Source organism: Panthera onca, chromosome B3 (assembly GCF_046562875.1).
Source record: "Panthera onca isolate mPanOnc1 chromosome B3, mPanOnc1 haplotype 2, whole genome shotgun sequence".
Lineage (NCBI taxonomy): Eukaryota > Metazoa > Chordata > Mammalia > Carnivora > Felidae > Panthera > Panthera onca.
In genome coordinates, this window is record NC_138344.1 from 131118603 (window position 1) to 131133119 (window position 14517).

At 45.3% G+C, this 14517-nt stretch overlaps 1 protein-coding gene across 1 annotated transcript in view; it reads right to left on the bottom strand.

Annotated features, from left to right (window-relative positions):
* The window catches only part of KCNK10 (potassium two pore domain channel subfamily K member 10), a 123792-nt gene that overhangs the window by 54456 nt on the left and 54819 nt on the right, over nt 1–14517 (bottom strand). The gene's annotated exons all lie outside the window — the stretch shown is intronic.

The window sequence follows — 14517 nt, forward strand, 5'->3', positions numbered from 1 at the left end:
ACATCACAATATTTCAAACAGTGGGAGGGTACCGGAGAGGAGATCTGGAGCGGCCCCCCAGCAAGGCACTTCTATGGCGGATTCCAAGAAGCTTTTACTTCAGTACCCAGGTGGACAGTACAACCACCATCGGCCTATTTCTCTCACAATAGAGCAAATCTGTGCATCGAGTGGCAAACATTCAGCCTCTACACATTACTCAGCTTCTCTGAGCCTCAGTTTCCTCATCTATCAAGTGAGGGGCCTTTCCCTGTCAGGATTTTCTTTTTTAATATAATTCATTGTCAAGTTGGCTAACATACAGTGTATATATACAGGGTGCTCTTGGTTTTGGGGGTAGATTCCCATGATTCATTGCTTACATACAACACCCAGTGCTCATCCCAACAAGTGCCCTCCTCAATGCCCATCACCCATTTCCCCCTCTCCCCCACAACCCTCCCTCATCAACCCTCAGTTTGTTCTCTGTATTTAAGTCTCTTATGGTTTGCCTCCCTCCCTCTCTGTTTGTAACTATTTTTTTCCCGTCCCTTCCCCCATGGTCTTCTGTTAAGTTTCTCAAGTTCCACATATGAGTGAAAACGTATGATATCTGTCTTTCTCTGACTGACTTATTTCACTTAACATATTACCTTCCAGTTCCATCCACCTTGCTGCAAATGGCAGGATTTCATTCTTTCTCATTGCCAAGTAGTATCCCATTGTATACATAAACCACATCTTCTTTATCCACTCATCAGTTGATGGACATTTAGGCTCCTTCCATAATTTGGCTATGACAAATCTTTGACAAAGCAGGAAAGAGCATCCAATGGAAAAAAGAGTCTCTTTAGCAAATAGTGCTGGGAGAACTGGACAGCAACAGGCAGAAGAATGAAATTAGACCACTTTCTTACACCATACACAAAAATAAACTCAAAATGGATGAAAGACCTAAATGTGAGACAGGAAACCATCAAAACCCTAGCAGAGAAAACAGGCAATGACCTCTTTGACCTCAGCCGCAGCAATTTCTTGCTCGACATGTCTCCAAAATGAACTATTGGAACCTCATCAAGATAAAAAGCATCTGCACAGCAAAGGAAACAACCAACAAAACTAAAGGCAACTGACAGAATGGGAAAAGATATTTGCAAATGACATATTGGATAAAGAGTTAGTATCCAAAATCTATAAAGAACTTACCAAACTCAAATATTGGATAAAGAGTTAGTATCCAAAATCTATAAAGAACTTACCAAACTCAACACCTGTAAAACAAATAATCCAGTGAAGAAATGGGCAGAAGACATGAATACACACTTTTCCAAAGAAGACATCCAGATGGCCAACAGACACATGAAAAGATGCTCAACATCACTCATCATCCGGGAAATACAAATCAAAACCACCCTGAGATACCACCTCACATCAGTCAGAGTAGCTATAATTAATAACTCAGGAAACAACAGATTCTGGAGAAGATGTGGAGAAATGGGAACCCTATCGCACCATTGGTGGGAATGCAAGCTGGTGCAGCCGTTCTGGAAAACAGTGTGGAGGTTCCTCAAAAAATTAAAAAATAGAACTACCCTATGATCCAGAAATTACACTACTAGGAATTTATCCAAAGGATACAGGAGTGCTGATTCATAGGGGCACATGTACCCCAATGTTTACAGCAGTGCTTTCAACAATAGTCAAATTATGGAAAGAGGATTTTTTTTTAATGTATGAAAACTTTGAGAAGTGTGCCTTGTCATTTCATATATAATAATACTAATGATAGCAGGAATGCTTTCTGAGCACTTACTAGTGCACAGAGTGACTCAGTTAACCCTCATGATGATCCTGTGAGACAGGCATCACTATCTTCATGTGGGACACATGAGATTTAGAAGAGGGAAGTACCTCGACCATGGTCCCACATCTAGGGCACGGCAAAGCGAGCCAGTGGCTGCTATTAGAATTGTCAATGGGAGGGGCACCTGGGTGGCTCAGTTGGTTAAGCGTCTGACTTTGCCTCAGGTCGTGATCTCATGGTTCACGAGTTTGAGCCCCGCGTTGGGCTCTGTGCTGACAGAGCAGAGACTGGAGCCTGCTACAGATTCTGTGTTTCCCTCTCTCTCTGCTCCTCCCCTTTTCTCTCAAAACTAAATAAACATTAAAAAAACTTTTTTTTTTTTTTTTTTTTTTTTTAAGAATTGCCAACAGAATACAGAATTGCTTCCTAAATGCCGGAAAGGAAGATTCTCTCCATCCTCGGTGTTCTTCTTTCTCCCCATCCTGGACCCTCTTGGCCCAGCTCCCTGCCTTGCAGACAGCAGGCTGGATCCCACCCAGGCTGGGACCCCTCAAGCATCTATGAAAGGTGGAGGGAGAAGGGAGAGGAGACTGATATGCCTGTGCCTTCCCCTCCCACCTGGCGGATGGTCAACGTGGCCCTCTGCCTGTGCTGGCCATCCTACAGCCATACCACCTCAGCATCTCCCACAAAGAAATGCCCACAAAAACTTTTTATGTCCAGACCATAAAGAGAAAAAGAGAGAGGCACCTTCTGCGCCTTGGTGAACATTACGACGATGTTTATTTTCCTGCCATCCTAAGTATCAAGTTACGTGCAAATATTAGCCCTTCCTCGGGTCCCCGACAGCAAGCTTTCATCAACACTTTACAGCCTGGTTATAAATCTAAAGTGAAGGCCACCTGCAGAACGGAGAGAACAGTAGAGAATCTGTTTAGAGAATAAAAGAGCAAATCTGAATTAACTGGACCATATACCCAGAGCCTATGGTCTCAGATAAGTAACTTTCTTGCTACCACTACTTAATTCTTTGGTGGGGTAATGTTCTAAAACTCAATTCATTAGCATCTGGCTATACACTAGTGACTAATCTATCTATATATTGTCATGTGGGATCAAGCCATATATGGGGGTCTCTTTTACCTTCCGAATTGTGCCTTACAATGTAGAATCAATTCTCTCTCTCTCTCTCTCTCTCTCTCTCTCTCTCTGACTACATGGGAGGATGAAATAAGAGAAATTTTAAACCATGAGGAAAGCAACAAGCTCATGAGGAAGTAGAGTATCATCCATGCTCCAATAAGATCAATAAGCTTCCTGACGAACTGTCACCCTTTCATCCCAGTTTGGACTCATCCTGTACAGACTCAGTAACCAATTTTCCAAGTGATACTCAAAAGTCACCCTGGTCCGGCAGAGAATGTTTGACATATGCCCCATTCTCTCTGCACTTGAGATCGTTCCTATCAAACATGAGTCCGTCCACAATTGCAGAGGGGGGGAGGGGGAATTTACTGGGCTACAGAAGGAACTCCAGGAATTCTGATTCACAGCAACGTGAGCTAATTCCTTCCATTGCTATGGCATTCAAGAGACCCTGAAATCTAAGAGATGATTCATAACATCATGAAAGAGAGACGCTTCTGCTATCTTGTTTTCATTGTAGCTATTGACTTAGACTCTTCCTTGCTCTTGAGTGTTCAATATGAATCCCAAATTAATACTTCATTTCCCGTGCCTCTGTAGACAACATGCCAGCACCTATAACCAGCACCAGTGTCTAATGAGCATGATTTGATCTGGGAACAAGAAGGAAGTGGAGACAATCCCAGAGACTTTGGAGAAAGCTCTAGAATACTCACAAAAATAATCATAGTAGCCAGCATTTGAAATGCACCTTCTTCTCTTATTCAACCCTCACAAAAGCCCTGTTATAAAAAGTCATGTTATTAACTCCATCTCTAGTCTAAATGAGACAAGAGAAAGCAAAAGTAACTTGGCCACAGTTGTGGTAGCTGGTAAGTGGCAGAGCCGGGACTGGTTAAAGGCACACTCCTTCAACTATGCCTTCTCCTGTCTCCCACAGACACCTTTCTGTCCAGTGTGCAAACATTTTTCTAAAGCTCATCTGCTATGTCACTTTCTCCCACATGAAATAGGACAATATAGAGAAGAATTTGTGATCTGGTCCTCATTTCTCAAAGAATGAAAGGTTAACTCCTCACTTACTCCATAAAGTTAACCTGGCATCAGCAAGATTTCCGTCTCTTCTGTCCACTGAGAAGGAAAGGAATTTCCTTGTTCTCAGCAAAGACTAAGAAGTTACTCTTCACCACAGAGCTGAATGACAACTCATGTACTTTGGTTTTAAACAGAATACACTGACCCAGCCTCAATACCTTTATGTGAAGACACAACGTCTCTCTAGAGCACAACCAACAGGTAATCATGACCCTCTGCCATCCTCACAGGTGAATGAAGGTCCTTTTGAAGGTCCCACAGGTTGAGATATAGACGCCTACTCTGTGAATAAGGGCCCAAGTGTTTCCTTATCTTCCAGCAATGGCCATACTGGATTCCAACTATCAAGACAAGTTGGTCTCCCTGACCATTAGTAGAACATTGTGGTTAAAAAGCACAGATACTGGGGATGCCTGGGTGGCTCAGTCGGTTAAGTGTCTGACTTTGGCTCAGGTCATGATCTCACGATTTGTGGGTTCGAGCCCCATGTTGGGCTCTGTGCTGATAGCTCAGAGCCCGGAGCCTGCTTCGGATTCTGTGTCTCCCTCTCCCTCTCTACCCCTCCCCCATTCATGCTGTGTCTCTCTTTCTCTCAAAAATAAATAAACATTTTTTAAAAAAAAAATTTTAAAAAGCACAGATTCTGGGGCCAGACTCCCCATCTCCAGATCCCAGTTCTACCTCTCAGTCAAGCATGGGCAAGTTACTTAACTCCTCCCATCAGTTTCTTACTCTCACCTCAAAGGATCATGTCAACATTAAATGATAAAGTATTTACAGCAGTGCCTGGCCTCAGTAAACACCGTGCAAGTGTTAGCTAATGATACAATTAATACCAGACTGGGAGCTTCTGGAGGACAGGGAGTAGCCATCTTGCATCTTCTGTTATTTGTTTTCTTTTTCTATTTTTTTTTAATATTTTTTTAACGTTTATTTATTTTTGAGACAGAGAGAGAGACAGAGCATGAACAGGGGAGGGTCAGAGAGAGAGGGAGACACAGAACCTGAAACAGGCTACAGGCTCTGAGCGGTCAGCACAGAGCCTGACGCGGGGCTTGAACTCACGAACCACGAGATCATGCCCTGAGCTGAAGTCGGACGCTTAACCGACTGAGCCACCCAGGCGCCCCTGTTATTTGTTTTCTAATCACAAGAGTCTAACACAGCACCTGCTTCGTGACAAGCATTCAGTAAATATTAGTTACCTAAATGAATACATCTGATTATAAATAATGAAAATAATTAAATGAGCCGCACACCATCAAAATCTCGTTAAATAAGATTTTCACTTCACTTTAAACGAGAAGCAGACACATGCACATTTGTACAGAAATGTGGATGCCATACCACTCATTGCTGGGTTTTTGTTTTATTTTTATGGGAGTTGTTTTTTTTTTTTTTTTTTTTTTGGAACACAATCCTCATTTGCAAATTCATTTTTCCAGTAGCATGCCAATTTCCATTAGCTCTTTAATTTCTGGCTTAAAAGCTTCAGGACTTCACTAAACACTGATGGAATCACAACCTCCGGGATGAAAACAATAATAATAATGAACTGGAGGCCAGTAGAGACAGGCCAGGGGCTGCAGGCCCAACCCTGCGTGCACTGAACAATCTTGTGTATGACTGCTTCATTGGAGAAATGGCAGTGCCTCTGACTTCGGGACACCCGCCAGGAGGAGTCACTTCAATTTGTCAGGGCTGCGTCCTTGGGCACAAAGGACCCAAACCCACACTCAGCAGAGGTCCCCTGCTGCCTCAGCTGTGGCCTAAACTTCTTGCCCAAAAGCTGCTTGGAAGAAGTGATGGCCCAGGGCGGGGAAGGACAAGGCTTAGCTGGCTCTGCTCTCTGACTCACAGCACGGATTTCCGCGGACTGCTGAATCGGTGTCTCCAGTGCCACGCTTTTCTTAAATCGCTGCATTCCTAAATATGTAAACTTTGGAGGTTATGGACACCAAGGGAATCTGCTCATGCAGGAAAAAAAGACAGGAAGATGCTTTAAGAGAAGTGCTCTTGACAACGAAGCTGAAAAGAAAGGGCTTCTATTGCCCCGAAACAAATTTTCTGCTTCGCTTCTGTGAAGGTTTGAAATGAAGGGCTCTTGGTCTCCAAAACAGATATGAAAATCCCTATTCCTTCATTCCTCAAGCCTTGAGCATCTTCTGTGGGCCAGCTACTTGTGCCAGGCATGAGCAACATAAGGATAAAAGACACAGACTCAACCTGGAAGACCTTACAGCTGTGGGAAGGAGACGGATGAGAAAGACAGTAGTCACTCAATAGAGTCTATTAAGCGTGGAGGCAAATGTGAGTGATTGATGCCACGGGGCCAAGCAGAGCACCTCACGCCATGGAGGGTACACGATGGCCTCCCTGAAGACTTGAGTTTGGGCACCTCTGAAGGCAAGTGATTCAGAAATCCAAAGCGTAACACTTAGCAGAGTGCCATAGTTGGTACTCCGTGAATGTGTAGTTACTAAATGAATGAATGAATGGATGAATGAATGATTTAAAACCAGCTCTTTGACTACCACTGCAACCCTTTGGATCAAGATAAGGGACCCAAATGGCAAACTGGTGACTGATCACATCATGTCACCCTGCTGCCTGAAACACGGCCACAGCTTCCCAGTGCGCTTAGGATAAAGTCCAACATCAAGCCCCGCTCAGTTTGCTCCCCTTGCCCCTGCTCCCAGTCCAACCTCCTACCAACCTCCTACCTTGCTAACTCCCCTCCAGCCATAAATGCTCCTCTTCTCTCAAGTCCCCAGACACCCCGGGCACCCTTCCACCACAGGGCCTTGGCACTCAGCTGCCCCGTCTGGACTCCCCGCGCCCCCTGTGTCAGACCTCCTGCTCACATGCCCCACGGCTCCATCCCGTCTGCAGCATTCACTCATGGCGGTTTTATTTATACTAATTTGTGTGGTCACACGCACAAGATTTGTCTCCCCTACTACCTATCAGTAGGGTAGCCATATGATTTATCTTTCAAACCAGGATACTTGCGACAGAGACAGAGATGCTATTATTATTCCAGAACCACGAAAACTGGGATGTTCGGTCATCCTAGTTATAAGCTCCAAGAGGTCAGGGACTACGTCCACCTTTTATTCACCATTATGTCCCCAGGACTTAGTACTGAAGTTGGTGCACAGCAGGAAATCAGTAAACTTGTTGAATGAATGAATGAATGAATGAATGAGTAATGGAGTAAGGGATTTGGAGCTTGAAAGAAGAAGGGAATGGTAAATGTCACAGCCTTGGGAAATGTTCATGGCTCATGCAAATTAACTAACATCTCCTGCTCCTGGAGAAAACAGTTCGGCAGCTCCTGATCTCTGGCCCGCCCTTATCTGCAGAATAGCGGCTTTGGTTACGATGGCAGCATTAAAGGTCCACGCCCAGGACACGACACAGTACCCCGTCCTCTCCTGCAGCCTCTTGTACCTTAAATGAAATCATGTCCCACCAAATCATGATGGAGTCAGGCCCAAAGAGCAGAGCTAGTAAAATGAGTCAGTAGGCCAGAGTCCTGAGCAAAGTATCTAACACTCTAATCACTTATTAGCAAAGGATAAAAATCCCTAAGAGATCATAAAGGGAAAACCAGTGGCAGAGGTCCTGTTGACTAACGTAAAAAGTCCTGCACCAGTCCAAGTGGGGAAGGGAAGATATAGCAGGATGAGAAGGGACCCCCACCCACAAAGGCTCATACTTCCAGGAAATTCCAGACCTGACTGACAGTTGAGAGCTTCAGGTTTGCTTCAGATAAAGAGACCATCATGACTAGGAAGTACCCATTTTGAGGTCAAGACGGTTCTGAAAAGTTAAGCAACTTGCCCAAGCAAGGACTGAAGGATGCCAGGAAAAATGTCCACCTCCCAGCATCAAGGTAGTGTGCTCACTGGGGGGGGGTGAGGGGGGTGAGGGGGTGGGGATTAGGGGTTGCGGGGCAGTGGGGGGTCAGAGACGTTATACAAGCTGTCCCCAGGGGAGCCCTCCAGTGAGAGAGGAATCCTTGTGGCCTGCACTACAAGACCCTTACAATGGAACATCCCGAGTCCTCCCTGGTGGTCATTTCATCCAATACTACACCCACTCCTGTGAAACACCTCTCCCTCGTGGCTACTACCTGGAGAGAAAATAGCCATGAGACCCCACTAGCTACTCTGGAGACCTGCAAAGTCTTAAAACATCTAAGAATTGACAGCCTGAAAACCAACTGCCACGTATCATCACTCACCCAGGCTGGGGTGTGGTTCCCCATCAGTCAGGGAAGCCACCTCATGATTTTATTCTTTGAGGTTTACAGAAGACGAAGGTGTTCTTGCTTTCTCCGAGACTAGCCATGACAGAAGCTTCTAAGACAATTGTATTGGGGTCAGGGACATAAGCAACGGAGGCATAGGAGAGCACTGAGGATAAAGAGATTCTTGGGATGGGGTGGCTATCAAATCAAGTTCAAGGAAATAATGTTTCCTGGACACCAGCTATATGCCAGACACTCTGCTGGGTACTCTGAGTGGGTTACCTCCTTCCCTCTTCAGCTTCTGAATGAGAGGGACTGTCCCACCCTTTTGTAGGAGGAGAAGACTTAGGTTCAGTGGGGTGAGGGACCAAGCCTACCTGACTTTCAGGCCCATGCTCCTTCCCCTCTTTGACATCCCCCTCTTTGAAAATACAATATAGTCCACACGTGTAATGCTATAGTGCCAGGTGAGATAGCCCACATCTCCTTAAAAATTTCTCCTTTTCCTCCAGTATTTTCCTTGGGGGTAAAAGCTTTCAGAAAAGGCCCAGATGTGCTATAGGGGGATACTCACCGTTGATGCAAGTTGAGCAGCATAGCCCAATGGCTAGACCTACGGGCTCTGGAGTCAGGTATCCCAAGGCTCAAATCCCAGTTTAACCATGCATTGGCTGTGACTTACCTTGAACCAGTTACTTCTTAGAATTAATTTTCTCATCCATAAAATGGAATGACGGCAGTGCAACCCTATCTGTAGGCTTATTGCAAGGGTTAAATGAACTCAGACCTGGAAGCACTTAGAAGAGTGCCTAGAGGAAAGTAAACCACCAATAAGCGGTAGCCATTTTTCATTACCTCGACAGCTCTGCAGGAGATCTCTCTGTTACTGTCATCTGCAGACTCCCTCGCGTCGCCTCGGGGCAAGAGTCTAAAGATGGATGGCTCTTATGTGTCCCCTCTGGGTGGAACCCCTGAGGCCCAGCTCTGGTTAAGTGGCTTGCCCCAGGGCGTCAAACTAGAAAGATCCACACGCCTCACTAGGGGTAAACAGCAGTCAGGTACAGATGACATTCACCCCTTCACTCAGTCACACCTTGGAATGATGGCCACCCTATTGTTCCACTGACCTGTGCCAGCCTTGGGGGCTGCCTGAGTCTTCTGGGACCCTGAGGTTCTCTGGAATGTTTCTCAAACCACAGGAGGAACAATGGAGGAGGGGCAGACAGTGATCAGTGTCCCCACCACGGCTCGGGATAAAGACGCGGATCTAGATGGCCCCGGTAAACCCTCTAAATGGAATAGGAAACTGGTCCATTTCCTCTCTGAGCTCAGGCCACAAAGACACAGCCCCTCGGTGTTAGCAACCCAACCCGGCACTCACAGAGCAATTTCTGCGAAGGTGACTTCACACTTCAACAGTAGAAGCACATTGAGAAAATTTGTCAATGACAAAATTTAGGATTGAAACCCCGGAGGGCCTTTTAGGAGCTTTCTTCTCTTTTCCCTTAGGGGGATCCCAGGATGCACATACTTCAGGGGCTTTCTGGCTTTTTGCTTCCTTCCCGAACAAAGAAATAGTAGCAATCACAACAGCTGCAAGTAACTGAACTTTTTGTTTACTATTCATACGACCCAAACAGGTGGACACTAATACCACTATCTCCATTTTACAGAAGGGAAGGTGAGGCCCCGGGGTGACTCCCTTATTTCCCAAGTCACCTGGCCGGGAAGCAGGAAAGAGATTTAACACAGGAAGGGAAACTGCAGAGTCTGGGTGCTTATTGCCACGCTATGCTGCCCACGCAGCCTCTGCTTGAACAAGGAGCACTGAGCAGGCACTCCAGAAATCTCCGCTGAATGGGGAATGAGTCATTTGCAAGTTTTCTTCATCCGACTCTCTTAAACGTGGCCCCTTCTGTGGGTGATGGGTATTGAAGAGGGCATCTTTTGGGACGAGCACTGGGTGTTGTATGGAAACCAATTTGACAATAAATTTCATATATTTAAAAAAAAAGGAAAGAAATTGTTTGCTATAACTGTCAAAAAAACAAAAAAACAAAAAAAAACGTGGCCCCTTCCCTGTTATCTCGGCATCTGTGTCTCACTTATGATGTTCTAATAGTCTCCTTATGAGTCTTCCTTCCTTCAATTTCTCCTTCCACCAACCCAAAGCCCCCCTTGCTAGAAGAGTTATTTTTCCAACAGCAAATTTTCATCATGTCACTGCCTTGCTTAAACTCTTCAGTGACTCCCCACTTCCCAGGGCAGAAAGCCTAACTCCTCAGCAAGGCTCTCTGGGCACCTCCCAAATCCAGCCCCACTCGCCTCCCCAGTCTTATCTACCACCCCTCCCTCCACCTCTCAGCTCAGGCCACACTGACCACCTGCAGCTTCCTCAACGGGCCACACACACCATTGGGGTGCCCTTGACCCATGACCTAGGGAATGGATCTCCTCCCACAGTCCACGTTTCTGTTCGCATGTGCGGTGGTTAAAAGCCTAGGATGCATGGTCAGACCGCCCAGGAGTAAATCCTAGATCTTCTGCTTACTAACGGGTGACCTTGAGCACGTAACCTCGCTGCCTGATGCCTCTGTTTCCGTGGGCACAAAAGACTATCCTTGTAGAACGGTTATAGGGACCAAAAGAGATAAAGAGCCACAAAATCTTCCCTGACCTCTGTTTGCGTCACCGGGGCTCCCATTTTTATGTACTTCTGTAGCTCCATTCTGGCCGTCATAAAAAGACAAGATAGAACAAATGCTGGCAGGGACGTGGAGAAAGGGGAACCCTCTCGCGCTGCTGGTGGGAATGTAAATCAGTGCCGCCACTCTGGAAAACAGTATGGAGGTTCCTCAAAAACTTAAAAATAGAACTACCATATGATCCAGCAATTGCACTTCTGGGAATACGTCCAAGAAAACACAAAAACACTAACTTGAAAAAATACACGCACCTCATGCTCACGGCAGCATTATTTACAGTAGACAAGACCCGGAAACCACCTAAGTGTCCATCCACAAAGGAGCAGATAAAGGAGTTGTGGTACATAATATATACAGTGGAAAACGAGTGGACGGCATTATGCTGAGTAAAATAGGTCAGACAGAGAAAGACAGATACTGTATGACCGCACTTATATGTGGAATCTAAGAGAAAAATTCATAGAAAAAGAGATCAGAGGCCAAGGGGAGGGGGAGGGGGCCTGGAGGAAGGTGGTTAAAAAGTATCAGCTTCCGGTTATAAGATCCCTAAGTAGGGGCACCTGGGTGGCTCAGTCACTTAACCATCCGACCTCAGCTCAGGGCATGATCTCACGGTTTGTGGGTTCGAGCCCCGCGTCGGGTTCTATGCTGACAGCTCAGAGTCCGGAGCCTGCTACGGATTCTGTGTCTCCCTCTCTCTGCCCCCTCCCCTGCTCATGTTCTGCCTCTCTCTCTCTCTCAAAAATAAATAAACGTTAGAAAATAAAATTAAAATAAGATCCATAAGTAGTAAGGACAAAAAGTACAGCATGATGACCCTAGCTAACGCTGCAGTGTGATATATAGGAAAGGTGTTAAGAGAGCAAATCTCGAGGGTCCTCAGCACAAGGAGAAGATTTTTTTTTTTCTCTTTTTGCTTTTTTTCTTTATTGTAGCTATATGAGGTGATGGATGCCAACCAAACATAGTGGTAATCATTACAGAATATATGTTCCCAACCATTCTTCTGTACATCCAAACTTATACAGTGACGCATGTCAATTACATCGCCATAAAACTGGAAAAATAATAGCTCCATTCCAGTGAATTGCGGTTGTTGGGTTACATGCCTCTTCCTCCAGGGTTTCTCTGCCTCGGCCTGCCGACACCTGCCTGCATAATTCTTTGCTGTGGCCAGGGCCGTCCTGTGCGTTGCAGGATGTTAGCAGCCTCTCTGGTCTCTACTCACCAGACCCTACTAACACCGCCTCAAGACCTGACAACCAAAAATGCCTCCAGACATTGTCAGAGGTCATCTGGGGGGCAGACCCCCCTCCCCATTAAGAACCACTGCCTGAACCAGGGGATGTATGGAAGTGCTGAATCTCTATATTGTACACCTGAAACTAATGCAACACCGTATGTTAACCAACAGGAACTAAAATAAAAACTTTAAAGAAACGGTGCCACTGCCTGAAACTCTAAGCTCCTGGAGCAATCCTACAAGCAGCAGTGGCAGCAGCAATAGCAATCGTGTTTTCTGAGCACTCACCACGTGCAAAGCCCTTCTCAGTGAGTCATAGAATTTAATCCTCTCAACACCCCAGGGGGGAGGGATTTTAGGCACATTTTATTGATAATGAAACTGGATCTCAGAGAGGTTAGTAACTTGCTCACGGTGTATTTTATTTTCACCTTTTCTATCCCCAGCACCTAGCATGTTACCTGATACAACAGGCGTTCAATAGCAAGCTAAAGAATGCATGGATGAGGGGTGCCTGGGTGGCTCAGTCCATTAAGCATCCAACTTCGGATGCATCCGTTGATGCAAAGATAATGTGACATGATCTTTTTCCCCAAGATCTCACTGTCTATGGAAGGAAAATTCAAGCATGAATCTAGATTCAATTCAGACCACCGTTTATATGTATTGCAGCTAAATAAAAAGGGTCTCATCACAACAAGTATAATCCCATTCTTACTTAAAATTACTCCAGAATTGTTTCCCCCTTTTTCTATGGCATTCTAGGCCTTAAATCCAGCACAGATTAGTACCACACTCTCATCACCACAAACTTGACGGTGTTTTTTCACAAAAGAAGAAAACAAAGACAAAGCTATCCAAGAAAGAGTAATATAAAACACCACCCTTAGATTTGACAGGTTTTTTTTCATAAAAATTATAGGAACACAGGTATGAAATCATATTTATTCCCAGAGGGGGAGGTGGGGAGAGAATGTGTATTTCTAGGTATTGAAGAATCAAGTCAGATTATCAAAATTTCTTTAAAGGAATATAATTGCTACGAAGGTTCCAGATCATAGGTAGCCCCCAAATTCCTTTACCCTGTCAGTGCAGTTAGAAAGAAAGAAAGAAAGAAAGAAGAAAAGAAACAAAAAGAAAAGAAAGAAAAGAAAAGAAAAGAAGAGAAAAGAAAAGAAAAGAAAGAAAAGAAAAGAAAGAAGAGGAAAGGAAAGGAAAGGAAAGGAAAGAAAAGAAAAGAAAAGAAAAGAAAAGAAAAGAAAAGAAAAAAAAAGAGAAAAGAAAAGAAAAGAAAAGAAAAGAAAAGAAAAGAAAAGAAAAGAAAAGAAAAAAAGAGAAAAGAAAAGAACGAGCCAGACCAGTCTTGCAAATCCTGCAATATCCTGGATTGCAGTAACCCTTAGAATTTAATGCAGAAAATCCCAGAACAGAAGGAGTTGTGGGAGCCATCTTTTCCATCCCTCTGCCTTGCAAACTTTAGAAGCCCTGGGAAGATGTGGCTCTCCCTTGCCTCCATGAATGTCACCACCATCCACCAGGACCTACTCTTCCTGGTTCAGGAGGGTATACAGGATAGGAAATCAATTTTCAGCCTCCAAGGCAGCCATCCACCCTCCGTCTCCCGCACGGTGGAACCCTCCAACTGGGCCCCCGACCATTTCACTTCCTCCCTCTGGGACTTGACTCTCTGCCCTTCACAGACTTCTGAAGCCTCCTGTTTCACTTCCTCCCATCACTCCACCTGAGAGGACTCTCTGTCTCCCATGGCCCTCCCATGGCCAAGTTCACCCCTGCCGAGGCCACCCCCACCCCTGCTTTCACTGCCTCGCTTCTCTAGGTGGTAGCTCAAAGTTCTCTGCCTCCATCTTTTTATGGGTGCTATTTTCTTAATACCCAAGCTATGCAAGGGCCTTAGCACGGTGCCTGATACAATAAAGTTCAAAAACAGTAATCTTGATTATTCCTATTACTGCTGTCTTTATTGTATCCCCATAAATCCACCACAATGGCCCTCCCCAGTCACCAACAGCCTCTCATCCCACCTCTGATGGTCTTTACTCCACTTTCACTGACTTGAGATAGGTTAATACAACGCTGCTTGTCTAAAACTTTTTCTGTGGCACCTAGGGCACCCTCTTAGCCCAGCAGCTCACGCAGACTTCAGAATCAGGAAGTTAATCAGTACACATAGGTGGACTTGAATTGGAAAATCCAAAGCCTTTTTGCCTGCCGCTGCCTCCGGCCACCTCCTCCAAAAGCGGGTGATGTGAAACAGAGCCCACTCATCATG